Source organism: Columba livia, chromosome 2 (genome assembly GCF_036013475.1).
Source record: "Columba livia isolate bColLiv1 breed racing homer chromosome 2, bColLiv1.pat.W.v2, whole genome shotgun sequence".
Taxonomy (NCBI): Eukaryota; Metazoa; Chordata; class Aves; order Columbiformes; family Columbidae; genus Columba; species Columba livia.
In genome coordinates this window covers 57,942,472-57,967,399 of record NC_088603.1, presented here as the reverse complement: position 1 = coordinate 57,967,399, position 24,928 = coordinate 57,942,472, and the positions used below count along the sequence as shown (strand labels likewise).

The 24,928-nt window shown below is 40.2% G+C and overlaps 1 long non-coding RNA gene across 1 annotated transcript in view; it reads left to right on the top strand.

Moving 5' to 3' along the window:
• The window catches only part of LOC135578501 (uncharacterized), a 38,020-nt gene extending 19,779 nt beyond the window's left edge, over positions 1 to 18,241 (top strand). Inside the window, exons 2-3 of the long non-coding RNA XR_010470212.1 lie at positions 15,691 to 15,760; positions 16,175 to 18,241. This is a non-coding gene — a long non-coding RNA (uncharacterized LOC135578501). The remainder of the gene's footprint in view (positions 1 to 15,690; positions 15,761 to 16,174) is intronic.
• The last annotated feature ends 6,687 nt before the right edge of the window (positions 18,242 to 24,928 follow it).

The following is a 24,928-nucleotide window of genomic DNA, read 5'->3' as shown; positions in this document are numbered from 1 at the left end:
AAACAAACCTTAAGCTCCTAAACATCCTAAACAGTTTTCATAATGTTACACATAGTGCTTTCTAATTTATAGCCTTACAGTTTTAAAAAATGCACATGTAATAAACCATCTTTCTAGTTTTGGAATATTCAATATTTTTAAAATTTCTTTGAAATTAGAGCATTTCAGATATTTTCTCTTTTTAAAGAAATTATTTATGAAAATGCTTGGTTGCCTTGAAGATAAATGCAAAATATACATGTTGGATGTTTTCACCCTTTCAAGAAACTGCTTGTAATTCTGAGCACATGATAGCATTCTTCAACTGACTGAGAAAATGTCTTGGGCTGATGGGGGGCTAGAAGGATGCTTATATCTATGGGAGACAACTTGCTTCTAAAAAAACCCCCAATAGTAAAGTGATAAGCAATGAGACTCAGACATGTACAGCTTCCCTTTTTTACTAGATGTACAGCTAGGTTTGTAGTGAGAGCTGCTATATAAACTGCATATGCCAGCTGTTTTATGTACGTATGTTTTTAGATTTCTGTGTAAGAATGGCTATGTCCTCTTCATTTTTCCTTCTGTGTAACTGTGGAATATGTAATGCAATGTAATCTACTGTGCCCACTATAGAAATCTGAATTAAGGAAGGTTTCATGAAACAGCCTTTTTCTATATCTGCCTGTGGGACTGCACTTCTGTGGCAAGCTGAATCCCAAAGGTTATATCCTTTGAACTTCAGAGTTAAGGTCACTGTCTCAAATTGAGACTAGTGATATGGCTCAGACCATATTTTTATCTGTAGGATAAAAAGTAATTAGATATCACTTTATATCTTGCAAAGGGCTTCAGCAAAAATAGGAATAGGGCCTAGGCGCATTTCTTGCCCTTACTTTAAACTGGTCCTTCTTCCCTGCTGTCCACTTTGGTCCTTCACAGACTGCTCGTACTATCTAAATGTACATCCCTGCGTGGCAGACTCCTTAATCTTCTTTGTGGCAGTTAGTTACAGATCATTATAAAGCATGCAGTCCCTGGTCCATCATTGCCTTTAAATTATTCATAATTACAAGTATTCTAATTGGTTTAGATTTATGCTTTATTGCTCCATTTGTTTACTTTTATAAAGATTTTTTTGTCAGTGTGCACTGTGCTTGGCAAACGTGCTTTTCTCCTGGATTTATAACACAGTTTAGTCATACTTAGCAAATTATAATTTCAGTGAGGCTTTAAGTAGTCTAGATCTCAATAAGCTCAATACCAGTGTTGATAATTGTTTTCTTCTACTTTGTGTCTAAACATGTGTATTTTTCAGTTGTCAATCCGTTCAAGCTGGGCTTGCATCAGTAGGGCATCACTCTAGAGTTCATGAGGGCTGGGAGGCCCCCCATACCCCTGAGGTGAAATCGGAGTGCTCAGCTTGCTCCCTGAAATGCCTGTACACCAATGCGTGCAGCACGGGGAATAAGCAGGAGGAGTTAGAAACCTGTGTTAGGGCAGGAGATTATGATCTGATGGCAATTACAGAGACATGGTGGGACAGCTCACATGACTGGAATGTAGTCATGGATGGCTATGTCCTTTTCAGAAAAGACAGGCCAGCCAGGCATGGTGGTGGAGTTGCTCTTTATGTGAGGAGCAACTACAATGAATTGAGTATTGTCCAGGCATGGATGAGGAGCGAGTTGAGAGTCTGTGGGTGAAAGTTAAGGGGCAGGCTGGCAAGGGTGATACTATTGTGGGCGTCTATTACAGGCCACCAGATCAGGCTGAGGAAGTTGATGAGGCCTTCTACAGATAGCTGGGAACAGCCTCACAATCACAGGCCCTGTTTGTGGTGGGGGATTTTAACTTTCCTGATGGTTGTTTGAAGGACTACTCGGCTGGCCAGCCACAGTCTAGGAGGTTCCTCCAGTGCCTTGATGATAACTTTCTGATGCAAAGGGTGGAGGAGCCGACTAGAAGAGGTGCATTGTTGGACCTCATGCTCACTAACGAGGAGGGTTTGGCTGAAGTGGTAAAGGTTGAGGGCTGCCTTGGTTGCAGCAACCATAAGATGGTGGAGTTCAAGATCTCATGTGGTAGGAGCAGAATAGCAAGCAGAATTGCAACCCTGGATTTCAGCAAGGCAAACTTTGGCCTTTTCAGGCAATTGCTGGGGGAAATCCCATGGGCAAGGCTGCTTGAAGGTAAAGGGGCCCAAGATAGTTGGTTAGTGTTCAGGGACTGTTTCTACTGGGCACAAGATCAGAGCGTCCTGACACATAGAAAGTCAAGGAAGGGAGCCAGGAGACCTGCATGGTTAAAGAAGGAGCTGCTGGGTAAGATCAAGTGGAGGAGAAGAGTTTATAGATCATGGAAGGAGGGGCTGGCCACCTGGGGAGAATATAAGGCTGTTGTCAAAGGGTGTAGGGAAGCAACTAGGAAAGCTAAGGTCTCCTTAGAATTAAACCTGGCGAGAGGGGTCAAGGACAACAGGAAGAGCTTTTTCAAATACGTGGCAGATAAATCTAACACCAGAGGCAACGTAGGCCCACTGATGAACGAGGTGGGTGCCCTGGTGACAGAAGACACAGAGAAGGCAGAGTTACTGAGCACAGTCTCTGTCTACTCTGCCGGAGGCTGTCCTGAGGAGCCCCTTACCCCTGAGGCCCCAGAGGAAGGCAGGACAATGGAGGAGTTTGCCTCAGTTGATGAGGACTGGATTTGGGAGCAGTTAGGCAATCTGGACATCCATAAATCCATGGGTCCGGATGGGATGCACCCGCGGGTGCTGAGGGAGCTGGCCGAGGTCATTGCTGGACCACTCTCCATCATCTTTGCCAAGTCTTGGGAAACGGAAGAGGTGCCTGAGGACTGGAGGAAAGCAAATGTTACTCCAGTCTTCAAAAATGGCAAGAAGGAGGACCCGGGTAACTATAGACTAGTCAGCCTCACCTGCATCCCTGGGAAAGTGATGGAACAACTTATCCTTGGTGCCATCTTAAGGCATATTAGGGATAAGTGGGTCATTAGGGGCAGTCAACATGGCTTCACCAAAGGAAAGTCGTGCTTGACCAACCTCATTGACTTTTATGAGGACATAACAAGACGGATGGATGATAGCAGAGCAGTGGACGTGGTCTACCTTGACTTGAGTAAGGCATTTGACACAGTCTCCCACAGCATCCTCACAGCTAAATTGAGGAAGTGCAGTCTGGATGAATGGGTAGTGAGGTGGACTGCGAACAGGCTGAAGGAAAGAAGCCATAGAGTTGTGGTCAATGGAGCGGAGTCTAGTTGGAGGCCAGTATCTAGTGGAGTGCCTCAGGGGTCAGTACTGGGGCCAACATTATTCAATATATTCATCAATTATTTGGATGAGGGAATAGAGTGTACTATCAGCAAGTTTGCTGATGACACCAAGCTGGGAGGAGTGGCTGACACGCCAGAAGGCTGTGCTGCCATCCAGCGAGACCTGAACAGGCTGGAGAGTTGGGCAGGGAAAAATTTAATGAAATATAACAAGGGCAAGTGTAGAGTCTTGCATCTGGGCAGGAGCAACCCCAGGTTTGAGTATAAGTTGGGGAATGACCTATTAGAGAGCAGTGTAGGGGAAAGGGACCTGGGGGTCCTGGTGGACAACAGGATGATAATGAGTGCCCTTGTGGCCAGGAAGGCAAATGGCATCCTGGGGTGTATTAGAAGGGGGGTGGTTAGTAGGTCGAGAGAGGTTCTCCTTCCCCTCTACTCTGCCCTGGTGAGACCATATCTGGAATATTGTGTCCCATTCTGGGCCCCTCAGTTCAAGAAGGACAGGGAACTGCTGGAGAGAGTCCAGCGCAGGGCAACCAAGATGATTAAGGGAGTGGAGCATCTCCCTTATGAGGAAAGGCTGAGGGAGCTGGGTCTCTTTAGTTTGGAGAAGAGGAGACTGAGGGGTAATCTCGTTAATGTTTATAAATATATAAAGGGTGAGTGCCATGAGGATGGAGCCAGGCTCTTCTCAGTAGCAAACAATGATAGGACAAGGGGTAATGGGTACAAACTGGAACACAAGAGGTTCCACTTAAATTTGAGAAGAAACTTCTTCTCTGTGAGGGTGACAGAACACTGGAACAGGCTGCCCAGGGAGGTTGTGGAGTCTCCTACTTTGGAGGCATTCAAGACCTGCCTGGACGCCTTCCTGTGTGACCTCATCTGGGTGTTCCTGCTCCGGCAGGGGGATTGGACTAGATGATCTTTCGAGGTCCCTTCCAGTCCCTAACATTCTGTGATTCTGTGATTTTTCTCTTTGTTTATTAAGAATGGGAATGCACTCTCCTGGGCCTGAATCTCCAGGATATTATGTTGTGAATATTTACATAGTTATTTTCATTTTGTGGAAGAGATGATGTGATCTGCCTGAGTATGTCAATAAATTTGGATCAATGTCTTCAAACCCAAGGGCTTAAAATGAGGCCCTGAGCTCTTAAAGCTTTGGGCATCTTGTGAAATTCAAGTGCTTGTATGCTTAATGAAATCTGAAAAGGAAAGGCAAGAAGAAGACCTGTTTGTTCAGTGGTTTACTCTTTACCAGTTTGCACCACTATTAGGAGCAATTGGTTAACTATTAATATTCCACAGCGAAGCTTGAGTTAATTTTTTTGTATTGATAGAAAGATATATGAATACCTATAAGTATAATAAAATATTATATAAATGTAATATACTAACTGTAAAATGCATAATTCTGGTTACTTGTATTAGGCAATACCCAGAACTTCAAAAGCAACTTACTGCTGAACTTCATGCCTGAGTATCCATATGAAGTCAGTTATCTACAACTTACATTACACTTTACAGGCCTTAGTTGTCAGTATATGCCAGTGGTAAGTTCTGTGGTAAGTTGTACATTTCTTCACACTTCATCTTTGTCTGGAACCGAGTCTTAATCACAAAACTCAGCTTGGCAGAGGCCCTGAGCGGTCATCCCATCCAACTTCCCACTCAAAGCAGGGTCAATGCTGATTTCAGACTACCTTTCTCAGGACTTTGTGCAGCTGGGTCTTGAAAACCTCCAGAGAAGATTCCATAACATCTCTGTGCAACCTGTTCAGCTATCCTTTTAGTGGGGTTTTTTTGTTTGGTTTGTTTGATTTTTTTTTTTTTTTTTTTTTTCTTTTATCTAGTTGAAAACTCCACTGTATCAATTCAGGATCATTTTCTCTTGGTGTCCCACAGTGCTCCTCTGTAAAGACCTTGAGTCTGCCATCTTAATTTCCGTGCAGGCAATGGGAAGGTGTTGTCAGGTGTCCCCAGAAAAGCCTCACTTCCTCAGCTTCTCGTCACAGAGCAAGTGATTCAACCTCATGAGTATCTTTGCAGTCAGCACTTGCTTCAGTTTTTTGGTGTCTTTCTGCTACTGGGAAGCATGTATGGATCAAGATTTTCTAAAAGATATTCCAAAATTGATCAGTTCACACTAATAGTAGCTCCCTTTCTTGCACCCTGTTTCTAGCCACAAAGTCATTGGGCTCAGCCCCTCTTTGATAAAGCCAGCCTATGCCTACACTTGCTAATTTTTCTGAACATCAGACGGACCATTCTTATGCTGGGGATTGTCCTAAAAGACCTGTCAGTTCACTAGAGGTCATTTGCTCTACTGAGATGTCTTTCACAGGATCCTACCTGGCAGCATGCTTCATACATATTATTGTTTTTCACTCTTAAATTAACCTCCGGCTTTTTTAAGACTGATTGTTAGCAGTTGATCTTGTCTGACTCCCTTGAGACTATTCAGAATTATTACTCTTCACCCAACTTATTTCTTGTCCCCCTCAGTGTATGGCATTATCTGTTAACTATGTATCAGGTCTTAGAAACCTTGTCACTTCTTCCATGAGCTCAGAGAATGGCATTCTCCCAGGATTCTTATTTTGCTTATTGTTTTGAAAGAGTGTTTCTCTTTCATTCTATGGCTTAATAATGGAGGATGGCAAGCACTCTTTTGTAATCTCTTTCTTTCAAGAAACCCATTGCAGTCACAGTTTAAGCTTCAGAGAGAAAATAATCTCTTTTTTTCTTTTTTTTTTTTTTTTTGTAAAAATAAAACAAAACTAAACAAACCCACCATCCCCAATGCCACAAGCTAATCTAACTCGACTGGTTAGAATGAATATTTTTCATGCTTAAAAAAAAAATAAAAATCCATCTTAGTGAAGAATTATAAAGCTAATGCTAAAGGAAATAAATTAGCTCTGGCAATACGGATGTTTTACACAAGCCTGCTATTAGTTTACAATTTTTCATCATGATGATTTTCTTACGTGGGTTTTGTTTATACAAATTGTTGACTTCTTTCCCCCATCTTGGTGCCTGCTGAGCATATGCCAGCCTTTTATGTCTTTTTGCTTTGAGAACAGAGAAATCCTTTTCATGCTTTTATCAAAGTCTGAACAGAAAACCTGTTTTCCCTCCCCATTGTCTTCCACTCTTTCACAGTTAACTGGACAGCTTTTTTTTTTTCTTTTTTTTTGAGATGACATTAAAATAACGATACTTTATTGCACTTACAATAAGAAATAGGGTTGAAATGCTCACCCAGAAGTCATATGTAGTCCCTGTTCCATCAAAAAAGCTAGATGGCCATTTTGTTAAACATTAATAGCTCCATTATTCCTATTTCCACAGCCTGACTATTAGGAAACTACACTAGAATTTATTATGTACAACTCTTTTTTTTTTTTTTTTTAATCACAGATTAGAAATAAGAAATCAACAGAAAAAAGTCTTGATGCTCAGCCCAATTTTCCTGTTAACAATAAAGATGAACATATTACTTTCCTGGTAATAAGCTCCTAAAATATACACTGTGGCAACTGAAAAACTTTTATGTAGGAAAACAACCCAATGAGATAAAGGGGTTCCAAATTTTTCTATTGATATTACTGTTTAATTGTGTCTATCCAATTTTATTCTGTAAGTCAGCTTGATTCTGATATCTAGAATAAGCTGTTTCAAGCTGAATATAATACCAGGTGTTCACATTTATAAAAGGCTGACCCTCAGTTATGCTGGTTTCAATCCACCATGCCTGTACACATACTTGTGTCACCAACAGCAATTCTACTGCTTAGCCACCTATTTCCTTAAGAAGAGCAATTCATAGAAGCTATATCCCCTAGGATGCCTGTCCTTTACACGCTTGCTGACTGCAGTTGCCCTACACATAGATCTCTGCAGCTCAGGGCACAGATTGGATGGCTCACCAACAGGTGTCTAGCAAGCCCAAAGCAGGCCCTACATTCCCATGGAGTTACTTGGCACTTGCTGCTACTAAACTGTTACATGCACCTGCAAAATGTTGCATTGCAATGGAGAAAGAGCTTGGGATTTTACAATCTAGTGCTATTTTTCTTTTTATTCCATTAACTGAGAACATGATACCTTACTTGCAGTTGAGGATGTCTGGCTTGAGGATGTCTGGCTTTCAGGCCAGACCTGTTGTCTTTCTCCCTGCCTAAAAGTACCATGCTTATGAGCCTTCTTTCTTGAGGGATGAGCAGAAAGTATATTTTCGCTAGCAAACCTTTTGGCGACTGACACTAATAAGTACCTGACGTTAATAAGTACCTGAGGGAAATGTGTCCAGTCTTTCCCTTAATCCTATAGAGAAATCCTCCAATGTGAGTACTTGGGTGTTCTTTTGGAAGCAGAGCCAAGTAGCTTGCAGAACTCTCACCTGATGTTACATACACCTTCAGAGTTCATGACCCGTGTTATGATTTGGCAGAGTAATCCAATTTCACATGTGTTTATAGATTTTTTATTTTTTTTTTTTAGTAAAAAAGGTTGAGCAAGCATGTTACTGAGCTAATTTATTACAATACTAGCAAGGTAGTAAAATATAGAACAACGTGGTGGTCAAATTATAATCTGTTGCCTTTAATTTGATCACTGTATCAAGTTTTAATTCTTTGCCAAGGGAAGCTACTTGATACAGGCAAAATGCCTGTTCCTGTCACAGTAACAAAAGAGCTTTCCCAAAGCCTTTACCTAGGTTGAAGGTTGAATTGAGTACAGTAAATCAGGTCTTGAATCCAATCACTTTTTTGAAAGAGGCTTACTGGAAGTGAGACTTCAACAAACACATCCAAGAATATATCACTAATAAAACAGAGTAACAAAAGGGAAAGTCGTCACTTTAGTGAAAAAGGGTAAAAATAGTTTGAAGAACTTTTGCTTGATTACTCAAGATCTTTAGATAGTTTTTGGCAGGCCTTCAAGACATGAGTCAGCACCTCTAAATTCAGAAATGTGGATCCATCACAGTTTTCTTGCTGATGATTCTAAATTTTCTTACATGCAGAAAGGCTAGGGCAGGGAAATGCAGAAAGTTTTGGATGTCATGAATAGCAGGAAAGAGAATACTAATTTTCTTCTATATTGCCTTGTTCTTGTGGGAATTATGTCCCATTTTGGTCAGCATATGAGCAGCTGTTGTGGCTTCTGGTCTAACTGGGTGAATCTAAGAGTCCAGAACAGTAATTGCAATCAAATTCCTTTGGGAGAATAGTTAATGTCAGTGTGGGAATCCTCATCGCTGAATGTATTGGGCTTACATGACAAAGTTTTGGTATCCGAGAGGGCTACAGGGGTGGATTTTGTGAGATGCTGCTAGAAGCTTCCCCCATGTCCAACAGAGCCGATGCCAGACGGTTCCAAGATGGACCTACTGCTATGGCTGCAAGGCTAAGCCCATCAGTGACAGTGGTAACATCTCTGTGGTAACATTGTTAAAAAGAAGGAGGTGGGGAGGAAACATGATTGCAGACAGAGAGAAGAGTGAAAATATGTGACAGAAACAACTCTGCAGACACCAGTGAAGAAGGAAGGGGAGGAGGTGCTCCAGATGTCAAAGCAGAGATTCCCCTGCAGACTGTGGTGCAGACCACCACGAGGCCAGCTGTTCCCATGCGGTCCTTGGAGGTCCATGGTGGAGTAGATACCCACCTGCAGTGTGTGGAGGACTCCATGACAGAGTAGGTGAATGCCAGAAGTAGACTGTGACCCTGTGGGAAGCCTGGCAGGACCTGTGTGCCTGTGGAGAGAGTAGCCCATGATGGAGCAGGTTTGCTCGTCTAAATCATTAACAATTTAGATGAGGGAATAGAGTGTACTATCAGCAAGTTTGCTGATGACACTAAGCTGGGAGGAGTGGCTGACACGCCAGAAGGCTGTGCTGCCATCCAGCGGGACCTGGACAGGCTGGAGAGTTGGGTGGGGAATAACCTAATGAAATTTAACAAGGGAAAGTATAGAGTCCTACATCTGGGCAGGAACAACCCCAGGTTCCAGTATAGGTTGGGAAATTACATATTAGAGAGCAGTGTAGGGGAAAGGGAGCTGGGGGTCCTGGTGGACAACAGGATGACCATGAGCCAGCACTGTGCCCTTGTGGCCAGGAAGGCCAATGGCATCCTGGGGTGTATTAGAAGAGGGGTGGCTAGTAGATCGAGAGAGGTCCTCCTTCCCCTCTACTCCGCGCTGGTGAGACCACATCTGGAATATCGTGTCCAGTTCTGGGCCCCTCAGTTCCAGAAGGACAGGGAACTGCTGGAGAGGGTCCAGCATAGGGCAACAAAGATGATTAAGGGAGTGGAGCACCTCCCTTGTGAAGAAAGGCTGAGGGAGCTGGGTCTCTTTAGTTTGGAGAAGAGGAGACTAAGGGGGGACCTCATTAATGTTTATAAATATATAAAGGGTGAGTGCCATGAGGATGGAGCCAGGCTCTTCTCGGTGGCAAACAATGATAGGACAAGGGGCAATGGGATCAAGCTGGAACACAAGAGGTTCCACTTAAATTTGAGAAAAAACTTCTTCTCAGTGAGGGTGACAGAGCACTGGAACAGGCTGCCCAGGGAGGTTGTGGAGTCTCCTTCTCTGGAGACATTCAAAACCCGCCTGGACATGTTCCTGTGCGACCTCACCTAGGCGTTCCTGCTCCAGTAGGGGGATTGGACTAGATGATCTTTTGAGGTCCCTTCCAATCCCAAACATACTGTGATACTGTGACTTGTGACCCCATGGGGGACCCATGCTGGAGCAGTCTGTTCCTGAAGGACTGCACCCCATGGAAGGGACCCATGCTGGGCAATTCATAAAGAACTGCAGCCCGTGGGAAGGACTCATGTTGGAGAAGTTCATGGAGAACCTTCTCTCGTGGGATGGAACCCATGATGGAGCGAGAGAAGAGTAGGGTTCCTCCTGCTGAGGAGGAAGAGGTGTCAGACACAACATGTGATGAACTGACCACAACCCCCATTCCCTGTTCCCCTGCACCGCCTGGCAAGAGAAGGCAGAAAAATCAGGAGTAAAGTTGAGCCTGGTAAGAATGGAGCGGTGTGGGAAAGTTGGTTTTTAAGTTTTGGTTTTATTTCTCATTATCCTACTTTGATCTGATCAGAAATAATTTAAACTGACTTTCCCAAGTCAAGTCCGTTTTGCCTGTGACAGTAATTGGTGAGTGATCTCTCTCTGTCCTTATCTTGACCCATGAGCCTTTTGTTACATTTTCTCCCCCATGTCCAGATGAGAAGGGGAGTGACGGAGCAGCTTTGGGCACATGGCATCCAGCTAGGGTCAACCCACTGTATTGGATAAATTTCCATTTTTGGCAAATAGATTATAGGTAACATAATCTTTTTAAAAATAAGGAAAATTAAAGATGTCAGCAGTATATTGATAAGAAGGCTATCTATTGCATCCTTTCCTGTCTGGATGAGATAACGGATGAGAAACCTATAATCAGTAAAAATTGTGTTTTATGTAAAATGCCTAATTGTCTAGTTTATTTGTATTTCTCTCATAGAAATTTCTTTATCATTCAGTGTTTTTTTAAATACTCAGACTATTTTAGTAACCAAAGACTAGGGGACTAATAAGAAACCTTAAGCATCAACAGAAAAACATGAGCTTGTTGGTTGTGGTGATGTAAAACCATGAGCTGCATTTATATAAAAATAAATTCCCCTTTGAATTCATTTTCCCAGAACTGGACTTGGATTCAAGTCAATGTGAGAGTTCCCATCAACTTGACTTTCTCAAAACTGTCTCAGTTCTGTAAACCTTGGTCAAAAACAAACAAACAAACAAATAAATATTAGTGACTCCCAAACAGGAGTGTTTTACTTCTCTAAGATTATTTTATGTACCACTGGATGATATTTAGAATAGTGTTTTGAAAGGTCACTTGGTAATTTCATCTAAAATATTTACTGTGTAGAGAATCTGATGGACAACAAACAGATACCAATGGAAAAGAATGGAGCGCAACCTCTGGAGTGCAATTTGTAATCCCAGAAGTACTACTCTATACCTCATGCTGCGGTTCAGGGTTAGTGAAGGTACAAACAAGAGGAGAGTCAGACCTGTAGTGTAGTCAGCAGATGTGATATCTATAAAGAAACTCAGCCTGAAATCTTGGCATTGCATGTCTCAGAAGCAGATGTTCATATAGAAGTTTTGCAAGAGGGTGTAATATGAAAGGCGAAGGTGGCTTGAGGCTTAGCACTACATTAAACCATTAAGGTTTTGTTCCCTACTTCACTTTTGTCACACTTTGCCTGTGGTGTACTTGCAGGGAGTGCTCTGGCCTCTCCCCTGTAAGCAGCTGTGTCATGGACTGATGAACTGCCGCAGAACACTAGGACATTTGATAGCTGTGTGATTCACCCTCTACAGCTCTTCAGTTAGCATACAGTGCCAAAAAAGCTGTTTGGAATCATTGCCTTTCCTACAGGTTCGACATGTGTTTGGAATAGAGGAATTCTCACACAACGCTCTATTCCTTAACACAGTTCTCTTTTCAAAATGTGTTATTCTTTCTCTTTGTATGTCAACAGCTGTGCTGGACAACATTTTTACTTTCTGACATAAACTGTAAAAACATCCATTAATACTGGCACAATAAAACAAGTGCATACCATCTACTTGTTGTTCTCTTTTCAACTCTGTGACTAGAACATAATAAAGTAGATTTGAAGGAGTTAAGCTGGTTAACATGTAAAATGCAACAAAAACCCATTGTGTGATGGTATAACTACTTGTAAATCACCATAGCTGTTCTTTTGTATTGCTTTAGAAAATGCATGGTGCCAGGGTGTCTCAATCTTCCACCAGTCTCTTGGCAACTTGAAATGAGGGATGTGCCAGGCAGTATGGCCTGAAAAATGCCAACTGGAAAAAAACAGATGCCAGGTTTTTGGACCACATGGAGCCCTGAGCTCCCGTAAAGGCATGTTTGCCACTACTCTGAGCAGTATATAGCAAACTAGGCAAGTGTATGTCCATTTATACCTCAAAATGTAAACTAGTTTTAGTGAGGTAATTTGTTGCCTGCGAGTTGTTTATTTTTTTATTCTTTGTTGCTATCTTACACAAATTATGCTTGTTTAGGAGTTAAATATCCTAAAATGTCAGTTTGTATATACTTTTCTGTACATATGTGTGTAAAAATATAGCAAGAGAGACAGAGGTACGTAATGCTAAATCCTATTAGAAAGAATTTGTTGAATGAAATTGAGTAAATTTCAAATATTGAAACTGCTGGAACTGGCCTCAACTCGGAGTTTTTAAGTCTTGAGATATCTAGCTTTCTCACTGGTGATATTAAACCAGTATTATTTATGCATGTGTGTATTTTTGGATCGATTCATTTTACAACCTCAGTGAATTTTATTTGCGAACTACAAAGTGCATGCATGTAGTGTGGGTAACAGGTAACCAGAAATCAGCCTGGTTCTAATTATGTTGGTTTGAGTTGGTCCCTGGTGTTCTGTTTTCAAAAGCAGACTTCACTGCAGATATTGACTTGCGAATATCTACACATAGGAGTAATGTGTGGACTTTACCTTTTTGGCTTTTTTTCTATTTTTCTTGAACTGACATAGCTTGAGTTCACTATGTTTAAATTCTCTTGTGTTTGATGGGGAGACAAATACCTGTTGTATCTAATGCTACCTTCCTCATGCGTGGAGAATTAGCATCTATGCAAGGAAAAAGCAAATGGGATAAAACAACACAGAGCTGAGACAGGGTAGATGAAAACAAAGACAAGTGGAGTGGTTTGAAGGTTTTTGTTTGTTTTGTTGTGAGATACTGGTAAGTGGAACTGTTTGCCCATGCAATTATTAGCAGGACTGTAGACGTGAATTGGTATGCCTTAACAACAAAGGTAAAAACATATCTTAAAAATAAAAGGCAAAAGTGGACCAATTTAATAATGCAAGATAATTGGGTCAAAAATGCTGCTATAGTTCTTGATGGTTGCAGAGTTTTTTGTTGCTCTGGATGTAATTTCTCCCATTTTTCTTAAAAATAAATTTTATGAAGTAATGAAAACAACTCTATTTGGGAAGGATGTTTACAGGACAGGGTGGGAGAACAAAACGTGGTATAAGAATACAGGCTAGCTAAGGGTCTTCCTTAGCTATATTGTGTGCTTTTCTGCAGATGTTGTTTTGATTCCAATGTGAATTTAGTTAAGAGCTCTGGAAACGCCTCATCTGTTTAAGCTCAATACAGAAGGCAACAGGGAATCATTATCATGACTCATAAGGTATCCTAATACCAATATTGAAATTAAAAAGTGTTGTTCCAAATGCTATGTTTCAAGCAGTAATTCTGCATCATCTAGAGCTGCTTTATGAAGTGCAATATTTTTCTTTAGTAAGGAGATAATTGAAGACATGTTAGCTGGGCTTGAGAGAACAAATGGTGTTTCTCCTGGCTGGCTGGGCATCATAAACGTGTTTTTGACAAGAGTTTAAAGAAAGCTCTCACTGGATGAGGTCGTATAACAGAAGTTGGGCTTTCTGACCCCAAATATATATACCTGATGTGGTGATTCTACACTTCAGGAGCTGTCAGAAGAAAATCTCTTGGGTTATTTTTGTTACTGCTTTGACAGCAACTAGTGTCTTGAGGCACTAGGAAAGAAAAAAGTGAACCTGACAGGACAGGAATGAATTGTCTCCATGATGGAAAGAAACTACCGTATGTAAGGAGGTAATACACAGGCTACAGAAGAAGGGAAAATAAATAAGAATGTATATTAGGACAATATCTTTTCTATATTGTGTGTCTAAGGGCATTAGTCTTCCTTATACTTTTTCCCTTTGTCTCCAACTTTCTCCCTGACATGAACAAGTGTACTTTCTTCAAGTATGCATGTTTGTTGTTTCAGTAGTTTTTATTATGTATATATTCATTGTACTATATCTTTCTCACCATTTTGTATATAAACCCCATATTGAAACACCTCTCCCAATCTTACAACATCTCTCAATGTCCCTGAGAGGTATTTTAAATGGAAGACATGGATATAAATCCTTCACTTCTGCAACCCACTGGAGGCCTCACAAAGCCTAAGCTGTGTCTGCTCTAAATCCCCCAAGAAGCCAGGAAGAAATATTAAATATTTAGTGCTTGACTTGCAAGGATCTCTTATCACCCCATACTTGTGGGCTTGGATTATGATGCCGTGGATTGAAGGCTCCTTTTCTGATACTGCTTTGTTTCTTTAGCTCTGTAGGTGATGTGTAGAAAAAGGCAAAATGTTGATATCATTGATCTCTGTTGATATTTTGAAAGTATGAAGTTTTTAGCTGGGAAGCATGTATTTAAGAAGGTACTGTTCAAGTAATTAACAAGGACTATGGTTAAAATTATTTCCATGCTTTTTTTGTGCATTTGTGATAACTTCGATTTGCCTGTTAGCTTTTTCTTTACCATGGCTTCTGCTTAGACACTTCTAAAACTTAAGTCGAAAAAACAGATCACTTTTACATTGGTGATTCTGCTGTAACTTGTGAATAAGATTGTTTCATTGCTTTCTGATTTAGTCAGGATTTAAAGAAAAAAAATAGAGATGAGACTACATATAATAAAAACTTTCAGACACAGGCTTGTATTTGGGAGATGGTTTATAGAAGACCTCAAGAGTTGAAACTTAAACGTGAAATATGCGGGGAAGAAAGGTACAATCCTATGTAGGGGAGGGATAGCCTAGGGAAAAAAAAAATAAAAAAGAAAATATTCTTGCTTCTGTTATCCAGATCTTCACAGTACCATGTCTCCAAAACAACTTGTCTAAGACTCCTTAAGACTGTTTGATGGCAACAGGTTTCATGAAAACATGAGCAGAAAATTGAGTTAAAGGTTGATTTTTCAGTTGTGTAGAGAAAAACAAGTCTCAGTTGTAAATAAGGACAGGCTGTTTCTCACTGCTGCAGATAAGGTTTTGATCTTTCAGCTAAAACTTACAACATGGAAAAATCTTCCTTGATTTTTTATGTTGTTCAGTGAAAAGAACAAGTGATGTTAAGGAATGGAATGAGAGCAGAAAAAGTAGGTCTGTGTATGCCCTCAGTAGTGGCTCCATCAGTAGCATTTGGCTTGACTTGGATGTGGAGATCAGATTGATCAAACCATCTGAAGAAAACAAACCCACTAAACTCTAAGTGGAAGAATAACTTCCTGATTCCTGGATGGACAACAAATACAAACCTCACAGGGAAATTAGCCAGTGTATTACAACAAAGGCAGCAAGCTTGCACAAGTCAGAAGTCGAAAATGGTTCGTCTCTGGAGTTCAGAGGGATTCCTGATGTCTCCCTACAAGCCAGGAATTCTTCAGACATTAAGTGTGTGGAAGCAAACAAACTTACCATATTTTCCTCTCTATCAGGAATCAGTGATATCCTACCACCTTTTACCTATACCTGCCTGCCTAATTAAGAAGCAACTATCTTTTCAAGGTAGGCCTATCATCATGCCATATCAATACCTTTCTCTTTTCTCTTTTTCTCTCTTTATTTTCTACTTTTTTGATAGATTATCTTTATGGTTTAGTATTAATACTAGTTCAGATGAGTGGGGATGAGCTCACATCATTAGGAAAGACTGTCTTCACTCAGATACTATTACAGTGGTTGACATACTCATTGAAATCTGAAGATTAACCTCACTTGTATAACTGCTCATCTAAGTAATAGCATCTAAACTAATAACTTATCCACAAACCTAGCAAATAGATTAGTCTGATCTTCTTCTCACACCTCAGTCAAATGGCCACAATAAACCACAGCTCATGCTAACTGGACCACTTAACATCTTTGTATGATTTCTTTTTTCCCTTTCTGGCTCTGTTATTCTTGTCTTTTTCTGTTTAGACTCTGTCAACACTGAAGAAAAAGAACATCTCTATCTGACGAGCCAAAGCTGTGGAGGGGCACTGAAGCAAGACCGCATCACCTATGAACTGGCAGTGAGGGATGTATACTGCATACTTAGTAGCACCTGCAGGTCATCAGATGGATCACCTCCATGGCAAGTGCTGTACTAACACCTTATCAAGGAAGACAGTCCCATCCCCATAGAAGATGCAACTGAAAGTCTCTCTACCTTCTGCTCACTTTTCTACACCTACTCTAATTAGGATTCTCCTGTTCGTATTCCCTGTTGTCTTTCCAATCTTCTTCTCGAGCTCCTTACAATGAAAAGGAAAAAGTGCCTTTGGACAGCTTTGTGCTACTTCTTGCTCCATTTGAAGTGCCTCAATATGAAGCTGGCACAGTTTGTTCAGGATTTAGCACAGCAGACCTGGAGACGGAGGGGGCAGGGGGAAAGTGTTTCTGCAGATACGGTGTAATTTGAGCAGTCAGTCTGACTGAGCTGGTCTGGGCTGCACGCTCTTTGTGTCATCCTCTGAAAGTTAAATACAATTAAATGAGGAATAACGAATGCAGGCCTGTAATGAGATAAAAGGTCAGGCAAATCAAGAAACAGGATACAGGTGAGACAAACAGTGAAAGGGCTGCATGTAGTTTACACCTAGGCTGCAATTTCAATCACATTGTGGCTGCCATAGGTAAAAATGTACCCTTTCTGTCTGTAGCTAACACAGGATGCAATTGCTGCAGAAATGAAAGCTGTCAATTTTTTTTTTCCTCAGAAGGGATGGAATTGTTAATGAGTCTAGATGAGTGATTTTAGGTATGAAGCTTCTTTTGGTCTGCCTGAGTACAACTGCACCAGAACAATTCCTTTTGTACAAAAAAAACCCCACAAAACTGATTTGCAGCTATCTTTGCAACTTGTGAAGGAAGAAAATTTTACAAATGTACTCAGTACCTCACCAGGGAGATTTTAGAGGATGAGACTACACATGGACATTTTCAGTGGTAAAAACTTCTAATCCGTTCTTTAATCCCAAAGCTAGCAGCCAAAACCTCCAGTTCTCAGGAAGTGAAGGAAAGAGCTTGAGGCTCAGCTTTTGGCTTACAAATGCTTTTTCATGGAGATTATTAGGCAAAAAATAGAAAAGCCTTTACTGGTTTGCAGTCTTTATGCTGAATTCTGAGTGTACTGCCTGCCAGAAACGTGGCACACTAATGTGAGTGAATACATGCAATATATGGCTTCACACGGTCAATTTATGTTGTCAAGAACAGTACAGCTTCAATTGGCAAAATTTGCCACTGATACTAGCTTCTATGTCAGAAAAGACAGGGAAAAGACATGTTTGAGAAGACAGGCTTGGAAGTAAAAGGTGGTGTGATTTAGGGTGCAGAATAATCCAGGTAGTGGATACAGCAGAAGCACTTCATAGGAAGCAACACGAAAGTCCTAAGCAGCCTCCTTTTGAGGCACTGTAGTAATACAGCAGAGTACAAGAAAAACAAACAGGTAGTGGAGAAAGAGTAGATTAAAGAGATGCTGCTTTTCTTACATTAGCCAACTTCAGAATCCTTTAGGCAGAAGCTTTACATGGTAATGTAGCTGTATGCATACTCTAACTTTTGAGAAAGCACTTCTTGGTGATTTTTAGTATGTGTTCAATTTTCTCCTTTTTACCCCTACATGAAAAAAAGCTGATATGGAACATTTTTGGACATTTTAAGCAATAAATGACATTTGAAGCTTTAAAAAAAATGTGAATTGAAACTTAATTATTAGAATTTTTTTTTTGCATGAAAGTAATAGATTTTGTTTATTTTTTTCTATTGTTCCTGGCTCATTTTTCTAGGACTAGGAGCAAATATGTTCATGGGTAACCTTTTTGTTTCCTTAAAGATCATAAATATTATTTAAAAGTTGTGTTTCTGCTGCCAGACTCTGAGTTGTCCTCATTCACGCTGTGCAGTTACCTGTAAATATGGTGGCCTAAGCGTGTTTATTTTGTAGGGCTGAATATGTCATCAAGCATCTCTTTTAATAAAATGACAGTTTTGACCGTGCCTGCATTTTGTTTTGCTTCTCTCGTTGTTTACCACTGCTCAATCAATGGCACTATGGTGGCAGTTCTTATAAGCACAGCATGTGCCACTATGGCAACATCCTTTGAAAAAAAACAAACAAACAAAAAAAAAGAACAAACTATAATTTCATTCAAGGGTTTTGACTGGATGAAGTAAACTTTCAGCCTTTGGCATTTTGGAAAGAAGTTCCTGGGATACCAGTGCATCTGTATAGGAAAACAACCTGACTTGCATAACAAGAATGTTGTGTGTTAATTATTGTTCTGTTCTAGGTAAAACAAAATTATCTTGAAATATCATTCTGAATATCAGATTTTGAAGAGCTGTCAAAAGAAAAACTCTTAAAATTCTGACTAATTTTTCCATATGCAACTAGAAATTGGATGAAAGGACCAGTTGAAACTATTTCCATCCTGCGTTGCCATGCTAGAACTTGAAGTAAGTTTTGGAAGCGATACTTACCTGCTGTTCGATAAAAGGAGGTTGACTGTGGCTCATAATCTCCTGTCCAAACTAGGTATTGTGACTTTTGTGCTAGGAAAAAACATTACCTCTAGGCAGAATCTTTCACTTATCAAGAAGAAGATTAATTTCTTGACTGTAAAGAAGTCAAACCTTGAGGAAAAGTTTCAGTTAAAAGCCTTATTGGCTTTGGGAGCAACTCCCAAGTAAAGCTTATACTACTGCTTTAAACATTTTAAGATCACGTTGAGTCAAGTACTTCAGAATGTATTTTGTAGAACGATGTTACTTTGGCAAAGGAAAGAACAAGATGCAATTAGGTTAACAGTAAGTCTTCTCTATCTGTAATATCTTTTTTTTTTTTTTAATAGGAACTGTAGAGAAGTTGACTTGTTCAAATCTTATTCCTTCAGCTTTTATTTAAAAATTATAAATAAAAAGTAGAATATGCTGTCACATCCTGCCCAGAGGTATGGGTGGGGGGAGAAGTGACTCAGATTTGTCAGCCCCCTTTTTTGGAAAGGAGGATACTTACGGTCCATAAACAAAAGACATTTATTTTGCAGCTTGTCTAGATTGGCAAATGATTTGATGGCAGAAGGATTTATGCTATTTTAGGATCAATTGGTGAACATAAAAAGTCTGCAGCACATGTGGGGCTGTAAATATTACGTTACTATATTATTTATAAAAAGAAAAGCAAAATAATAGTAATATAAGAAAGCAAGAAAAAGAGAGAGATTTCACCTGTATGGCTCTGCAATGTCTATGATGGGGTTCGTAGTTGTGCAGCATCCTCCAGTGTCTGTTTCAGTTCCTGTGTTGAGCCTGGTGGGCAGAGGAATCCTCAGGGTGGTGGGTGCACCACCAGTGCTTGCACAGGTGGGCTTTTTATAGTCCCCTGGATTGCCTGCTTGCAAAATCCTTGGTCTTTTGCGCAGGCATCATTAGGGCGTGATTGTGAAAGACAGAAGGGTCCCAAAGGGTCTTGTGCCACCTTGAAGAGTCTTGAGTTGTCTGGAGGCTTCTCCCTTGGTGCCGCGCTGCGCCCATCAGAACACAGGGCTCTGTGTCCTTCCATGTCCCCTACCTCCTGGATCAGTTAGCCAGCTTTTGTCTGTGACTGGTTTGTTATCAACTATATATAAATTGTACTTCACCTTATCCTTGATGTCCCATCTCCTGCTCCTAGGAGTGTCCCATCTCCTGTGGCTAGATGTTGCAGAACTGGTTTTGCCACAATGTTTGAGAAATTATCCTTTTCAGTGTCTCACATCTGCCAGTTGATGTTTCTGAAGATAGTCTAGAAAAAATGGAATTTTATGTAAAGACAGAGGCAGATTTAGATTTTTAAGGTAACAGCAATCCTTCTGCTACCAGGGGAGCAACTTGTTTCAGGGCCTTAATTCTGTAGTATTTCTTGCTCTGTACTATCAATGGGGGTATAACAGAGTCCTTTATAGCAAACTCAATTCTAGCTGTAACTTTTTCTCTGGGGGGAACAACACTTCGACTTTTCTGAAAACTCAAAGAGATAGCAGAGCAGAAGTGTCACGCATACTGCTGTACTATAATATAGTGTTTTACTCAGTCGACGGGGTACTTCTCCAGTAAGGTAAGAACTTGCCCAAGTGTCCAAATACCACTGCCACCTGAGGAAGATACAATACACAGGCTGGATAACGGACATGGCTTAGAACCCAACAGAATAAAATATACAACTAGAGGTCGTTACTTTCTTGTGTGTGTTGAAGCTGATATTTTATTAATTGTATTGCAATTTACAGGTTTTTCAGTCTTCTCTGATGTATGAGACATGGCCTTAAGCTATATCAAGAGATCTTTTGAATATTTTGGCAGTACATTTCTTCTGGAAAAGCTAGATGCAGTTAATTGGCAAACACATGCTACCATAGCAAGCAAATTTGTAATCCCTCTCATGCTTAGAAGATGAATTCCTGATGTAACGCAGGCCCCAAAGCACATAATCACAGAGTACATCCTCATTGACTTGAAAGTATCCTTTTTTTCACTTTTGCCTTTGCATAGTTATGCTTTTGGGAGTAGGTGAACCTGGTTTGTACATGTAGACTGTGCTTTGTCTTCATTATAATTGTGTGTTCTCTTTGTGGGAGAGAATACGGGGTAAAGCTGAGAAATCTGTGTAGTAGCTTTCTCAAAACCAACAGAAACTATGGAAAGCTCTCCTGTCTCCAACTTGCTTTCAGGGCATCACGTGAAATGGTGAATCATCACCAAGACAAAAGTTAAATAGCTACTTTGTGAAGCCTGTTACATGTTAAGTACTCAATACCCCTCAGCAGCAGAGTAGCATGTAGTCAGATAACAATTGTTTGCAGTCCTGGATTAGAAACTTATTTCTCCATGTCATCTGAGCCTTTTACTACCAATATGTGCATGCTAATGATCTGTTGACTGATCTTTGCAAGAAAGTGATCTGTGGACAATATTGGATTTTCACTGATTGCAGGAAAAATATCTCAGTATGACTTTTGGAGGTCTTCAGCTCCTTCTACTGTCAAGCCTTATGATTATAGAGCAAGCTAAGTATCAGGTCAGAAAATGTCTTTGTTTTCCCCAGAGAAAGTGTTGGAGGGGGAAATTCTGAAGAGGTTTTCTCATAGGAAACAGCACCTTCAGCAAAGAAAATAATGCTGATCTTGAAACATTGCAAGGATGTTCTGGAGGAGTTGCACCTTGAAATCTCTGTGTCCTCTTCCATTGGGACCCAGCTTCCTTAGCTATTTCCCACGATGTTCCACCCTTTTCCCTCTTTCCAGTGTCTCATGGCCAGAGAACTTGTTGTTTAAAAGAGTTTGGGTGCTGAAATAGTTGAACTAAAACTACCCTGTAGCACAGTGTTAGCTTATTCAAATCAAAATGCTATGGGTTTGGATGCTCTGTTCCTAGGCAAAGCCTTCTTTGGAAATCAAGTGCTTTCATATTTTGCTTCTTGCAATTTCCACAGGACATTTTTACTGTCTTTATTAGGAAGTGACAGGTATGTTACATTTGTTATCAGAATTGACTTTATTCAGAAAATAATTTGCTGTTTGCCTTAAAATTCACTTAAAAATGCTGTATTTTCTGGCTTAAATTTTTATTTCACCTTATCTTGATTCTCTGGCTTACATTTTTCAAACTGGTATATTTTTGTATAAAATGGGTATCTACTTCGATATTCTTATATATATCATTGTAAAAAATAACGGCAGGTGGATCCCTCTTGGTGTTTGCAAACAACAATAATGTTTGATGACGAATGCACAATATTGTCTTCCAAAATTGCTGTTTATGGTGAAATGCAGCCTTTAATAAGGACTTACTGTATATGTTAAAAAGTATCCTAGATTTCTGCAAAATGCTTCAATAAACTTGTCATACAGATTTCTCTCCCTACTGGAAAAGATAACTTACTGTCTCCTCTATGTTTAACTCTAGTTTGGATTTATCAGTGAAGGCATGCATGTGTATATAAGGTTTTTATGAACTGCACAGTTATTGTTATTTCCTCTCATACACAGAGTGAAAGGTTCCTTTCAGCCTGACTGAATTTTAATTCTGTTTATGAGAATAAAAGAACAGGAAAGCATCAGTCAGACTCTGAGTGAGAGCATGTTGTGGGTGTTCTCTGCATAATCTGTGTGGCTGTGGGTGGCACAGCCTAGGCTTAGCTAAGAGAACAAGCCTGACTTGCCTCCCATAAGCTTGCTTTTAGTGTTTGAGGATTTTATCAACTGCAGACTCCTCAGGTTAGTGTTTTTCATGCTGTGTGTGTGCCTCTGGCTGCTTGTATCCAGCAATTCCTTGTGAAAACTTCAGACTAACATGGTACAGCTATTTATAAGATGATGATTAGGAGAAAATGTTATGTTTAAATCACTTGAAAGAACAAATCTGAAAATATTTTTAAGAACCACCAGCAGTGTTTTCTCCTCCTATCAACCCACCAAACCCCATGTTATAGTGCCAACACTTGAGGTCATGAATAATTATCTGCAAACATTCTATTTTTTTCCATGAAAAGCAATCTCCTTTTAGCTGTGTCAAAAGCCTCTGGAAGAGGCTTTAGAGTACAATCAACAGACATTTTCAATAGGGCACCAGATTTCTCTAGAGACGAACTGCCCTCGTTACACCCTGGCACACTTGACAGTGTTTGTCCTTATGATCACTCTGCCCCAAACTACTTGCTCTTGTGTGACTAAGTGTGGTCCAGATTTGAGCCCTGGTGACCGAAATGGATTTTTCCCCAAAATTGTGCCTGAAGCGAAGGGAAAACAACTTTCAAATTGTGGGCTAGGATGTCACTTTTCCCATGCCTTCTACCCCTTAGGGTGAAGGAGGAAGAGATTCAACTAAGATACAGAGGAGGCACGAGCTCAACCTACAATGAAGGTGGTGGTGGCAGATGTGATTAAGACCACATAAGGGAACTAGGGCAGAGCGCTCGCTAGGGTGAAAATAACTGAGAAGTGGAGATGAGACAAGAAGAGTGGGGTGGTTATAGAGACAAACTGGCATGAGGTTAGATGCCCACTGCATAAGGAAGGGAAAATAAAGCTGAGATTTTCAGAGTCATTCTAATTATTTGTTTCTGTTGTTTTCTTCTCACTTGATCATTGAAACATATGATGGTATCCTGAACACTTGTTTTATACCTTATCAGCCCCTGTGTTTTCTTCTAGTGTTTTTAGCCAAAGTCTCCTGCTGTCTTGATTCTTCCATACAGAATTTTTGAGTCTGTGATCAGTTGAAGTCTGAGCTTGCTTATGCACTTTTTCATTCAACTCAAGTATTTTAGTCACCCTTATCTTATTGGTACTTCTTTGTTACTTAGAATTCCCAGTGTATGTACATTGTTTAATGCAAAATACTTTTTTTCTCCGAGTTTGTTTTTTTTTGGCTAGTTCTGTGCAATGTGTGTCCCATTTTCAAGTGTGCATTGTTAAGGAAATAGACTTCCTGTAGTCTTACTGGCTACACTCAACCTCATATTTAGTCTTAAATACTGACCTTAAATAGCCAACAAGTTTTCAGATGTCTTTGCTAAGAGCCTCAAATCATGAGGAGGCATGTGGATCTTCAAAAACTGTGTGATATTTGTGAAACAGGCAGAGTGGTCTGAAACAGCTGAGGCTAGAAATCCAAGAAGGTCTCTCCTCAGTCAATTGATATTGTGAAGTAAACAGAACAAAGAGCACTTACAGGTTCAAGCTACTGTTACTTGATAGTCAAGTTCCTTTCAGGAGGCAACCATAAAATTTCAGCTTAGCTAATTTAGATCTTTATTTGGAGTCGTCCAGGGAAAATTATTACCACCATAAAGTTTACAGCTTTCTAAAATAAGGCTGCATTCTGTTTTGTCTCCAGATTAAGTGGGGGAACAGTTCTGGAAACAGTAAACTAAACTATTTTGATGTTTACTTCTTGAACTAAAAATCTGACATCCCAATTTTGTCCCTTCCCATGCAATTTCTCTTCAGATAAATCTCCTGTACCGATGTTTGTGTACAAATTGTCAAAGTGGAAAGACCGATTTTTCAGGAAAATTCTAATAAAATTTTTGTGGATTTTTTCAGATTCATATTTATTATTTATATGAAAAGTGTTCTTCACTGTAATATCATTTCTTTGGAAGTCCTTAAAATATACAGAGTGTTTCAAAAAGACAGAACCAATTTCAAAGCTCGAATTTCAAATGACTGAGGTGAGGGGCTCTTTGTGCGCTGGGAGAGGCATCTAGCAGTAATCATGTGAAACTCTAAGCCCATCCTTTCAAGCAGTAGGAGTTTCATTCATGGGCGATTCAGAGATATCGTGATTTCAGATGGTGTCTATCTTTTTGAAACATGCGGTGGTATGAGGAACCATGAAAAGCTTTAAGCAGCTCCAGCATATATTTTGATAAAATTCTGTGAGGTCTGTCACCGGAGATTTTTTTTGACCAACATACCTATGTAACTGTTAGCCATGCTACAGCACTCTTGTGAAAAGCCTTTATTTTTTTCCACTTAAGATTGCATCCTTCATATTGTGAATGTTGCTGCCTGGCCTCAATGTAACCTAAATACTGATTATTGTGAAACACACACAAGTTCTTCAAATACAAAAATATATTTAATTGCCTTCTTATCATAGAATGGTTTTGGTTGGAAAGGACCTTCAAAGGTCATCTAGTCC